Raw genomic sequence first — 12,337 nt, 5'->3', positions numbered from 1 at the left:
CGCTGAAGAATTCATCAAAGAAATGGAGAAGTACGTTCTGGAAAACTTCATCGATGGATTGAAGGTGTCGGCTCTCCTAAAAGATACAGAAAATCTGGAGGAAGCTTACGACGCTGTGCTGCAAATAGATAAAAAACTAAGAAATCGAAGACAATCGCCTCGGAATGAATCACCAGCAAGGTGGTCCCGCCGAGATTCTTTCGACCAAGATCCTCGTTATCGCGAACGTGAAGTGTCGTATCCTCTATCTCCGAGCAGATATGATCGACACAGAGATCGACGCACGAGACCATCTGGTTTTGAGGAGGAAAGAGAAGAACGCGCTTCTGCCTGGACCTTGCGTCACAGGAGCCCCTCACACTCCCCCTCTAATCGCTCCGAGTCATCAATGGGTGATGACGGAGAAAAACGGTATACGATTCTAAAGGGTACCGATAAAAATCGCATGTCAAACATGTATTGTTGGCATTGCGGAACTTCCGGGCACGACGGGAAATTCTGCAGGAATCGTCACCGTAGCCCGCGATTCCGACGAGATTCGCGAGATTCGCGAGATTCGTCCGTGGAATCAAAGAAATTTTTAAACTACGATCGCGCTCACCGTACAGGCGACACGATGAGCGAAAAGAAAGAAGATCGCCCAAGATCCGTCCGCTTCGAAGAGAAACCCTCATCAAGGAAGCACCTGCACCACGGATAAAAATTACGATCCCAGAACTGGAATCAGGAACGGGAGAATTTTTAATTGACGGTGGAGCGTCCGTAAATTTGGTAGTCCTCGACGCTCTAGAAAGAACAGCAGAGATTTCACGAGAGGAAATCGAAATAACTGGACTCACCACAACCCCGATTTTCACCGTAGGGACGACAATTCTCCATATCCATGAAGCCCCAGCAATATTTTACGTAGTAAAACACCTTGCCATAGAAGCAGATGGACTAATCGGAAGCCCATTCCTAAAACAAGAACAGGCTGAGATTTCCTATTACCATGGAACACTGGTATTAAAGAACAAACCTATCAGGCCTATTCGATTTTCAAATTATTTAGAAGCACCAGAAAAACCAACTAAACACCGCATTCCAGCAAGAACCTCACAACAAATCGCTATTCACATAGCTAACCCGAAGATCAAGGAAGGCTACTTGCCTCGCATAAGAACACATGACCAATTGTACATAGGAGAAGCAGCTGTCATAAACGATCAAGGAAGGTGCCATGTTATGGCAACCAACACCAGCGAAGAAGACCTGGATATAGAAGTAGAACCACAAATTTTGGAACCCTATGACATTGTAAGCACTTCGGACGAAGACATCTACTCAGAGGTACAAGGTCATGCTAATTTCAACAACAGAGAAGATAGGGCACAGGGAATCTCCCAAATGTTAAATCTCAAGCACTTGAACAAAGAGGAACTGTGCAGCATCACTGCTCTGTTAAAGGAGTTTCCCGACCGATTTTATCTCCCCGGAGATAAGCTAGGGAAGGCCTCCGATTTCAAACATTCCATACACACGACCGACGAAATTCCAATAAACACAAGACAATATCGCTATCCTCCGATACATCAACATGAGATAAAAAGGCAGATAGACGCATTACTATCCGAAGGAATAATAACTCCGTCGAAATCCCCATATAATTCACCTTTGTGGATTGTACCTAAGAAACCGGATGCACAGGGAAACAAACGTTGGCGTATGGTCATAGACTTCCGTGCGCTCAATGATAAAACAATTTCTGATAAATACCCGCTACCACAGATTACAGAAATATTAGATCGTCTCGGTGGAGCTAAGTACTTCTCCGTTTTCGATCTCGCAAATGGTTTTCACCAAATAGAGATGGACCCAAAAGATAGGCAGAAAACAGCCTTTACCACACCTAACGGACATTATGAATTTTCACGAATGCCGTTTGGTTTAAAAAATGCACCACCCACCTTCCAACGCCTCATGGATCAAGTACTAACTGGACTTCAGGGAACGGACGTGTTCGTTTACCTGGACGACATTGTGGTTTACGCATCATCACTACATGAACACAACGTTAAAGTCAGGAAATTATTCAATCGTTTACGAGAACATGGCTTAACCCTTCAGACCAATAAATGTGAATTTTTACGGAAAGAAGTTACTTACCTTGGACACATTATTTCAAGACAAGGAGTAAAACCTGACCCCAGAAAATTAAAAGCCGTCAAGGATTTTCCAACACCCACCAATCAGAAGAATATACAACAATTTTTGGGATTAGTAGGATACTACAGACGATTCATATCAGATTTCACCACTAAGGCAAAACCATTGATTAGCCTCTTGGGAAAAGGAATAAAATTCAAATGGACAGAAGAACAGGAAAACAGCTTTAAACAATTACGTGAAGAACTTTGCCAAGAACCTATTTTACAATACCCCGACTTCAGCAAACCATTCATCGTTACAACGGATGCATCAGAACATGCCATTGGAGCCGTGCTTAGTCAAGGCGAGATTGGAAATGATCTGCCGATTGCTTACGCATCGCGCAGCCTCAATAAAGCAGAGAAAAATTACTCGGCTACAGAAAAGGAATGTTTAGCTATGGTTTACGCTGTTCAATATTTCAGACCATATGTTTACGGAACCAAATTCACTCTTGTGACAGATCACAGACCTCTAGTTTGGCTACATTCTGTAAAAGATCCGACATCAAGACTCATGAAGTGGAAATTGAGACTTCTGGAGTACGATTATCAGGTTATCCATAAATCCGGAAAAACGAATATGAACGCAGGTGCTCTTTCACGCAACCCTACCATTTCTTGTTTACCACTTATTCCACGTGAACTTCGAGATCCCGATTTCAAGACCTGTAAGAAAGTACTAGAAAGATAGATAACGCGATATCGTTAACTTAAATAAATGTGGGCGTATTACAAAATACTATGAATCTTTATTCACGACAACTGTACACGACGACAGTCAGAATCAGAATGTCCTGCTGTCCCAAAAATCCTCAGCCGTGAGAACGCCTTCGACAGTATGCCCCCTTGTTTATGACACCCCCAAGCTAAAGGACTTTCCCTTGTGGAAGGGCAACGCGCTGACAAAAACCACATGGCCTGCCTCGACCGTTTGCTTACTTCGATTTTTCTAACATTCGGCCATACTGACGATAGATCTGTCCTCAGACTTACAATACAATTCTCTTTTTTTTTTTTGTTTACAAAACTTTTCGTTGTGTAGACTTGGCTGAAAATAAAGGTTGTTGTCGTAACACGATACCGTCGTATCGCTTACGATCAACTATGGATACCGTCGTATCCCTTCTTTCGTTTTTGATGCACGTTGCATCCTTTGCTCATCACCACCCTGCCTGAGACACTCTTTGTGTCCGTCCGGTTCGGTGTAGAGTCTTGCTTTATGATGCACGTTGCATCCTTTGCTCATCACCACCCTGCCTGAGACACACCTTGTGTCCGTCTGGTTCGGTGTCGAGTCTTACTGGGGTACCGTTGTAGCCCCGCGTGATTTTTCCTCGTTTGTCTAAGATACCGTTGTATCTATCCTTGGCATTGGGACACACCTCGTGCCTGAATGCCGTTGCATCCTTCTTTTCCTTGTATAGGTCCCGTCGGAATCGTGGTGGATAACACCCTTTGGTCGTCCTCCTCGGTCAGGTGCTTAGGCCGTTGCCCTCGCTCCTTGGATCTTGCCTGGTCGTCGGGCAAAGGTCCCTTCTCCCCCCTCTCTACCGTCCGTGTCTAGCTTACACCTTCGGCTTGTCTTTTCCTTTCTGTGAACATAGTCAAAATGTGAGATAACGTTTAACTACTTACTTGGCGACCATCTTTAGTCCCTGTATACATTGATAAAAGGATATATAAAAATCGCTTTTATTCAGCATCGTGGTCATCCCCTTGGATGGTAATCCACGGCTTCATCTTATCGGCTGCAACGACTGTTCGTAATCGTTTCACCCCTTCTCGTAAATCTTCTACGTCGTAGCGGTCATTTGGCAGCACCGCTCGAACCTTGAACGGTCCTTTATATTTCGGTAGCAACTTTCGGCTGCTCCCCGTTGCCGGTTCACTGGTTATTCGTACCAATACCAGTTCATCGACAGTATACCTGCGCGCTTCCTTTCGCGTACGGTCATACCGCTCCTTCTGCTTACGTTGATCTTCGGAAATATGTTTGCTCATATTTCCTCGCAACGCGGCCAAATCCAATCGATCTATTCCTTCTTGTACGAGACTCAGTAGTGTTCCTTCAGCTACTGTTCTCGTATCGCACCCGATCAATGCTTTCATCGGCGTCGTATTAATACTTTTGTTGTGCGTGGTGTTCATTGCACTCTGCACCTTCTTTACCTGGATGTCCCAGTCTCGTGGATCTTGACCTGCTGAGCTTGTCGCTAAAGCGTCAACGATAGTTTTATTATACCGTTCACACTGTCCGTTTGCCCTTGGTGTGGCTACCGCATTAAGTACGTGTTTAATGCCATACGTTTTGCACAGAGTAGCAAACCTTTGTGACGTGAAACTCGTTCCACGATCACTTATCATCCTCGTCGGAACACCGAATAAATACATAAAATTTAACAACACCTTTTCAGTGTGACGAGTCTTTTGGCTTTTTACCGGCTCCGCGATCATGAATTTCGTGAACGCATCCACCACTACGAGTAAATACTTATTACCCTTCTTACTCGTCTCGAATGGTCCTACATGATCTACATGCAACGTGTGAAACGGAATTGGGATCTTTTCTATAGTGTTTAATTTACACTGTTTCTTCCCTGACGTATGCTTGTAGTATGCGCAGCTTAGACATGCGTTTACGTACTTCATTACGAAACGTCGCATATTCGCAAACCAATAGTTCCGCTGTATCCGTTCCAATGTCTTCTCTGTGCTTAAATGTCCAGCGTCGTCATGGCATAATCTGCATATTTGGAGCCTAGCGTTTTTCGGAACAACCCACACGGTTTTATTACCTGTTAACCGTCGGTATAGCTTATCCTTTCTTAACGCATACTCTTGAAAATAATGTTTTGTTTCGGGTGACTTTTCGTTGTTGGCGAGAATTGTTCGGATCCGTGACAATTGCTCGTCCTGCATCTGTGCCGACGTTATCCATTCCGCCTCCGTAATGTCCACGTAGGCGACCTCAAGAGCGATTGGTTGAGGATTTCGGGTGAGTGCATCCACATGTGCCATCTTCGTCCCCGGTCTGTACAGGATTTCAAAAGTGTATTCTTGCGCTTCCAACCACCATCGTCCTATGCGTGGCAATAAGTCCTTCTTTGAAAAGGTTGTCCTTAACGCGTTGCAGTCCGTTACGACTTTAAATTCTATTCCCAGTAAATATACCCGGAAATACCGCAGAGCAAAAACTACTGCCATTGTTTCCAATTCATAGAAATGATAGCACCTTTGGTCCGCTGTTGTTTGCTTACTGAAATAAGCAACCGCTGTCAACTTTCCGTCTTCTTGTTTTTGCAACAATATTGCTCCGACACCCAGAGAACTCGCATCAGTATGAAGTTCGGTAGGTCGAGCTGGATCGAAGATACATAACACCGGTCGTGCTGTTAATTTCTTTTGCACCCGTCGGAAGGCGTTTTCCTGCGGCTCCTTCCATTGCCATGGTACACTCTTGCGTGTTTAGGTGACGTGGGGTAAATGAAATGATATGTGACGCGATGGTTTCACGGGTAACAAAAAATATAGTTTATTCACGAGAACTGGTTAACAATTAACAAATAATAAAGACTATAAAACACAACGAGAAAACTTGAGTCCATGAGAAAAATGCGAAGACCAAAATATACGGAAACTCTACGTCGCGTATAACAAAACCGTCGCGGGTGACTCAGACTAAAACTCTCTGGAGCTATCGTTCTCCGCGAGAGTCCAAAGCTTTCTGCCTTTCTCGTTTCTGAGGCGCGTTAAATAATGTCCCCGAAAAACCGTTAAAATTGGGAGAGGTTCTCCACCCCCACAAGGGCATGGAGAAAGTTTCCTCCCCCACACATTGCATCCGGGGACTTCACTCTTAAGGGTACTGTAACGGTCGAGCCGAGGTTCTGGCAATCGTCACTTAAATGACCAAGCCCTCAACCCGACCTCCCATGGTACGCACTTGAGAAGGATGGAATTTCCGCGTCCGAAAATTCCACGTTCCCACGCACCATGGTCGCCACACGTGTGAGACGCGTTAAAGGTTCCACAAGCGTTGCAAAGTTCTTGATAAATTTCCTGAAATAACTTGCTAATCCCAGGAATTGACGTACCTGTTTTACCGTTTCAGGCGGTGGCATATTTTTTACGGCGTCTATTTTTCGTTGACCCGGCCTCACCCCCTGTTCGCTTATTTCACGACCCAGGTACTCAATCGTCTCTTTGAAGAAAGAACATTTCTCCAACTTAAGGGTCAGGCCATGTGTTCGAAAGGCCTCCAAAACTTTCCGTAATTTTTCGATGCCTTCTTCTACCGTTTTCGAGGGTATGATGACATCGTCCAGGTAAGGGAATGCCGCTGTGTCCTTCAAATTTCCCAGAACCTTATTCATTAGTCTTTGAAAAACGGCTGGCGCGTTTGTTAAGCCAAAAGGCATTCGTAAAAACTCGTAGTGTCCTTCCGGTGTGACAAACGCCGTCTTCGCAATGGAATCTTCTGCAACTGGTACCTGGTAATACCCTGATGCTAAATCAAGACCTGTGAAATACTTATTGCCTCCTAGCTTGTCGATCTGGTCGTCAATGAGGGGTAAGGGATATTTGTCCTTTATGGTTATCGCATTCAATTTGCGATAATCCACGCACATCCTTGTATCCCCTGTCTTCTTCTTCACCAGCGTGATCGGGCTCGCATACGGCGAATCAGATTCTCTAATAATTCCATTGTCTAATAAATCCTTAATTATTTCGCGAACGATCTTCTTCTCCGGTTCCGCGAGACGATACGGGTGATATACTACCAGTTCGTCCGTAAGACATTTAATTTCCATTGCAGCCGTATTCGTTTTCCCTAAATCTCGCATTGACGACGATATGCAATCGCGAAATTCTTCGATCAATGTGACGCAAAGTTTTCGCTCCGTTTTCCCAATGTTCCCTAAATTTAATTTGGGATCTATTTCGACGACGTAAATATCCATTGCAGAAATAATTTGAGGCTTTCTTGAATTTCTGATATCGTTAAACGTGAGTTGGTTCCCCCGTTTCAACATTATCACGTGTTCTTGCTGTAAGAAATCCCTTCCCAGAATTACATCATGGGCCGTATACTCATCCGGTATAATGAATGAGTCTACGTCCGCCGTTACATTCTGGACTCTTATTGTAATCGGCGCGACTCTATTTATTATTACTGATCGATTAGCAAATCCCCTGAATACTGTATCGGTCACGATCTTCGTATCAATACAGAACTTTTCCGCTATTGACGAATGCATAATCGTACATGCGCTTCCGGTATCTACTAAGCTTTCTACCTTGTGACCGTTAACGCGAACGAATATTTGATAAATATTAGTACTGTTTTTAATGATCTGTACCACATTTACCTCTTGTTGCCGGCAATCCTCCCGTCTGTGACCTAACTTCTTACACAGGCCGCATTCCGCTCTTGGCTTTCTGCAATCCCTTGCCATGTGACCAGTTTTGCCGCAATTGTAACATGCCACAGTCCGTGGCTTTTCGTTTACGCCGTACTTTGGTGCTGCTGGGCGAACCGCTACTTGGCGTTCCTGCTTCGTCTTCTTCTCGTCCTTACCAGGCATATTCCCCATCGCACACATCGACGCATATAAGTCGTTGGGGTCGGTGTGTTTCGCCGATCTCAATGTCCTGGCGATCGTTTCATCCGGTACGCCGAAAATCACCGTGTCCACAATCTTGTCGTCCGGCAAATTGATGTCCAGGCGCCTTATAAGGTTCAATTTTTGGAAGCAATAATCTCCCAAGGATTGTCCTGGCCTTGCTTCGTATAAATCTGCTTCCCGGAGCAATTTCGAAAATGGCATTGTCCGCCGAAATTGCGCAACAAGTAGCACTTTCGTTTCCGACCAGGTAGTCGCGACTCGCACACGCGTATCGTACCACTGGCGTGCGTGCCCCCGTAAACGTGTCGCGATTAACCGCATCACGCTGAGATCGTCCCAACCGAAACGCGACGCCAACTCATTCACGTGGCGAACCCAATTCTCAATCGAAAGATCCTCTTTCGATGGATCGTATATCGGGATTAATTGTTCATCCCCGGGACGCACATACTGCGGTGACTTTGCGCGCGACGCGGAGCTACGCGTGTTCAGGCTGTCTTCTTCCGCACGATCAAGCCGAACATTACGCGACTCAGAGCATTGTCTTCGCGGGCTTCGCGACCGTATTCGTGAAGACCGTACTTCGGGGCTACGCGAACGCGAGCTCGAATCCCGCCGTCGGGACACACGCGACCGTGTAAGCGAACGAGAGCGTTTTAAAAACTCCTCCATCAGATTTTCTAATTTATTAAGACGCGACTCCAAGGCGACGGGTGCCCTTTCGTCACCGTCACGGCTACACGATGCACGCTCCATATTCGAATTGTCTTGTCACGTACAACAAAGTTCACAAAAGTTCAGAGTTCAAAGTTTAAAACGTCTACACTTAATACTAGTTACTCACTAACCCTTACACTAATTGCACACTTTATAGTCTGGAGCACTTAACAGTTTGTACACAAATTGCACGTAAGTGTACTCCAAAAATGCGCACTTCACACACGGTTAATCCCGCTTCTGATATGTAAGAAAGTACTAGAAAGATAGATAACGCGATATCGTTAACTTAAATAAATGTGGGCGTATTACAAAATACTATGAATCTTTATTCACGACAACTGTACACGACGACAGTCAGAATCAGAATGTCCTGCTGTCCCAAAAATCCTCAGCCGTGAGAACGCCTTCGACAGTATGCCCCCTTGTTTATGACACCCCCAAGCTAAAGGACTTTCCCTTGTGGAAGGGCAACGCGCTGACAAAAACCACATGGCCTGCCTCGACCGTTTGCTTACTTCGATTTTTCTAACAGACCCAACTACCGAAGACACATGAAGACAGACCGGATTCAATTGGACAACGTATCAGACAATTACGTCGAGACCGAGAAAAACGACCGAAATATCAGGAAACAAGCAGTTCAGATGAAAGAGAAGAGCCCGCTCTTGGAAAAGTGCGACACTCTCCCATAATAAACAAAAATCGGTCCCTTCCGAGCCTATCTAGAGAAGTGTTGATGCCAGATGAAGACCAGGATACCACACACCAGTTTTTACCCGCAGCAAACTCCACAGAAATTTTTTCTACAGATAAGAACCAAAGCTTATCTGATGATTTAATTTCGTTTGAAGAACCGCTCGAAAATACAGTTATTGAAAATACAAACAATTTGCAAGTGGATCCACCTAATATACTGCAGGAACAATCAGACAGAACAGATGGAATTTTACAACCCACCATAATCCGGCTACCCACAAGCGAAACAAGTGCAAGGCAGTTACCTGACCGTACAGCAGACCCTTACCCATTCTTTAACACCGCTACCGACAGTTCTTCCACCGAAACTGACCTGGAAGCGCCGCCAGAACCAAAACAAAAGATTATCGTTTCTTCAAACACCCTCACAGCAAAAGAAGACAATTACGTGCACTTTATATCAGCCGACTGCAATTTAATAACTCCCATCGGAAAATTACTCTTGGACACCGAATTAATAAACAAACAGGAATTTCTAGCTGCAGGACCAAAGAAGGGACAAGTTGTAATTTCAAACAACGGATTATTTAAAATATTCAGCATAATAATTTCCGACAATTTTTATGATAAACCAAATAGAATGGACATAGTCAACGGATTGAAAACTCTCCAACCAGCTTTAAAAGAAAACAGGATCGAATCATTTCGAATATCAGCCACCGGAGATTTGCATAAATTGCCACTCAACGAATTTTTCAATACATTGGAAGAGACCTTCACAGAGCAAATTCCTCAAATCACAATATGCAATTGCATTATCACCACACCTTCTGCAGAAAATAGACAAGAGATTATTCACGAAGCACACGATAGTTTAATCGGAGGACATAAAGGAGTCACAAAAACCTACAATCGTATTCGAGCAAGATTTCATTGGCCACACATGCGCAATGAAATTCAAGATTACATCCGAAAATGCAAAAGTTGCCAGGAACAAAAATTAGTCCGTGTAAAAACTCGTCAGCCTATGCTGATCACCGACACACCTTTGGACGCATTTGATAAAATTTCTCTGGATACCGTTGGACCATTACCAGTCACACCAGGAGGCAATCGATACATTCTTACTATGCAGGATAATTTAACCAAATACTGTATTGCAGTAGCAATACCCAACATCCGAGCGACTACCATTGCCGATGCTTTCGCAAGGCATTTCATCGCAGTTTATGGAACACCTCGAGCCATATTAACAGACAAAGGAACCAGTTTTATCGGAAGCCTCATGAAAAACTTATCTGAAATTTTCAAAATCAAACAGATCACTACTTCAGGATACCGACCGCAAACCAATGGATCATTAGAACGAAGTCACATCGTACTCACGGAATATCTCAAGCATTACATGAATAGTTACGAAGACTGGGATTTGCTAATTCCTTTTGCAATGTTCTCTTACAATACCTCAGTTCATGAAGCCACCAATTTTACACCATACGAATTAATTTTTGGTAAACAAGCTCGGGAACCAACCTCATTCCCAACTGGTACGAACTTGAAAACATATGGAGACTATTTAACAGAGTTAATAACCAACATAGTCCGAATACATAATCTGGCAGGCAGTAAAAATGGTGCGGAGGGGCGTCCGCCCCCGTAACAACAAAGCCATCCGCCGAATCAACACCATCTCTGGGATAGTAATGAGAGACCGAAGCGACTACGCTAGCGGAGTGACCATCACCAGTAGTGGCCACGCTGAGGGCCACCTCCTGTTGGACTAACCACCTGATCAACCCCCACTGGATGTTGCGGAACACTGGATTCAAATGGGTTACGCAATCGAGACCACACCTAAAAATAAGTACACTAAACATCACACTACACTACACTACACCCGACATTTTTCTTTATCATAGTTCTCAGGACGTTTTTCTTTCTCAGATCGAAAGCATCACGCGAACCGCGATGTTTCATTTAAGGGGGGAGATGTTACGTATGGAGACGTTTCTCCACGTTTATTTCGATTAGAAGTTCTAATCTCTTTTTCTGAGAACGAAAAGCGTCCCAACAGGCCCCTTGTTTAATAATTGTACTCCGGCTGGACGCAGCTGGCACGAAGCATGATTCAGTAACAGCACCGTACGATTTCCTAATATGGAAATCTTCAAAACATCCCCTTCTGGAATGTATTGTCAAGATAGTCTTTGATAGGAAACATCCTGGCTAACCCTTCGTTTTACCCCTATAAACAAAAGATCCAGCTGCAAACCTTAAACTCACTAGAAACGACAAATACGAGTATGCGACCGTAAAATAAAACAGATACATTCCCCTCTCATTTTTAGGGTATATAAACCCATGCATTTTCATCCTCTTTGGTTCAGTCGAGAAGCGGTTCAGTAGAGATTCAGAAGTGATTCGGTCGCGGTATAGTAATCGTGCAGTCACGTCGCGCTACACGCGTAAGAGTCAGTTCTAGTGAGATCGGGTAAAAGTCCCTTTCGAATCAAACGTAACCTTATAGAATCCGTTAGTTCGTGTATATTCTATTTGGCTTTCAACAATCGCTCTCCGACCCCGCATTGCCAGTGCGTCAACACCGTGCATCACTAGGTAACAATTTCTCTAATTGTACACTTACCACATTCACTCGCGACACAGACAATTACACTTGTAACTATTCCAATTCAGAATAAATTGTCTTGTTTGTTAACTCGCGTAATCTACAACCCTTAATTATTGCCTAATATCCTAATCTAATAATTGAACGTTCCCACATGATACAATCTTACCGCTCGGATTGTATCAATTGAATTATATATAAGTTACGAGGCTTACTAATCCTAATTCAAATCAACAAAGATTTCAATATTAACTAATAATAGAAACCATATTCCTGGGGTAACAACCCCTCGCCGGCGTCTCGCGTTGCTCGCAGCCCTGGCTCGTAACATATTCGATGACTGAAAAGTGTGATATGATCACGATTTACTGTGAATGTAGAAAAAATGCAGTGCAGGCCCGACGACTTTATGAAGAAAGGTACACCGAGCGAAACACTCCTTCTAGACATACTTTCACTAATACGTACAGGTTGTTTCG

This window comes from Halictus rubicundus, unplaced genomic scaffold, assembly GCF_050948215.1.
Source record: "Halictus rubicundus isolate RS-2024b unplaced genomic scaffold, iyHalRubi1_principal scaffold0214, whole genome shotgun sequence".
Lineage (NCBI taxonomy): Eukaryota > Metazoa > Arthropoda > Insecta > Hymenoptera > Halictidae > Halictus > Halictus rubicundus.
The sequence above is the reverse complement of the archived record's forward strand: the minus strand, read 5'-3'. Positions refer to the sequence as shown.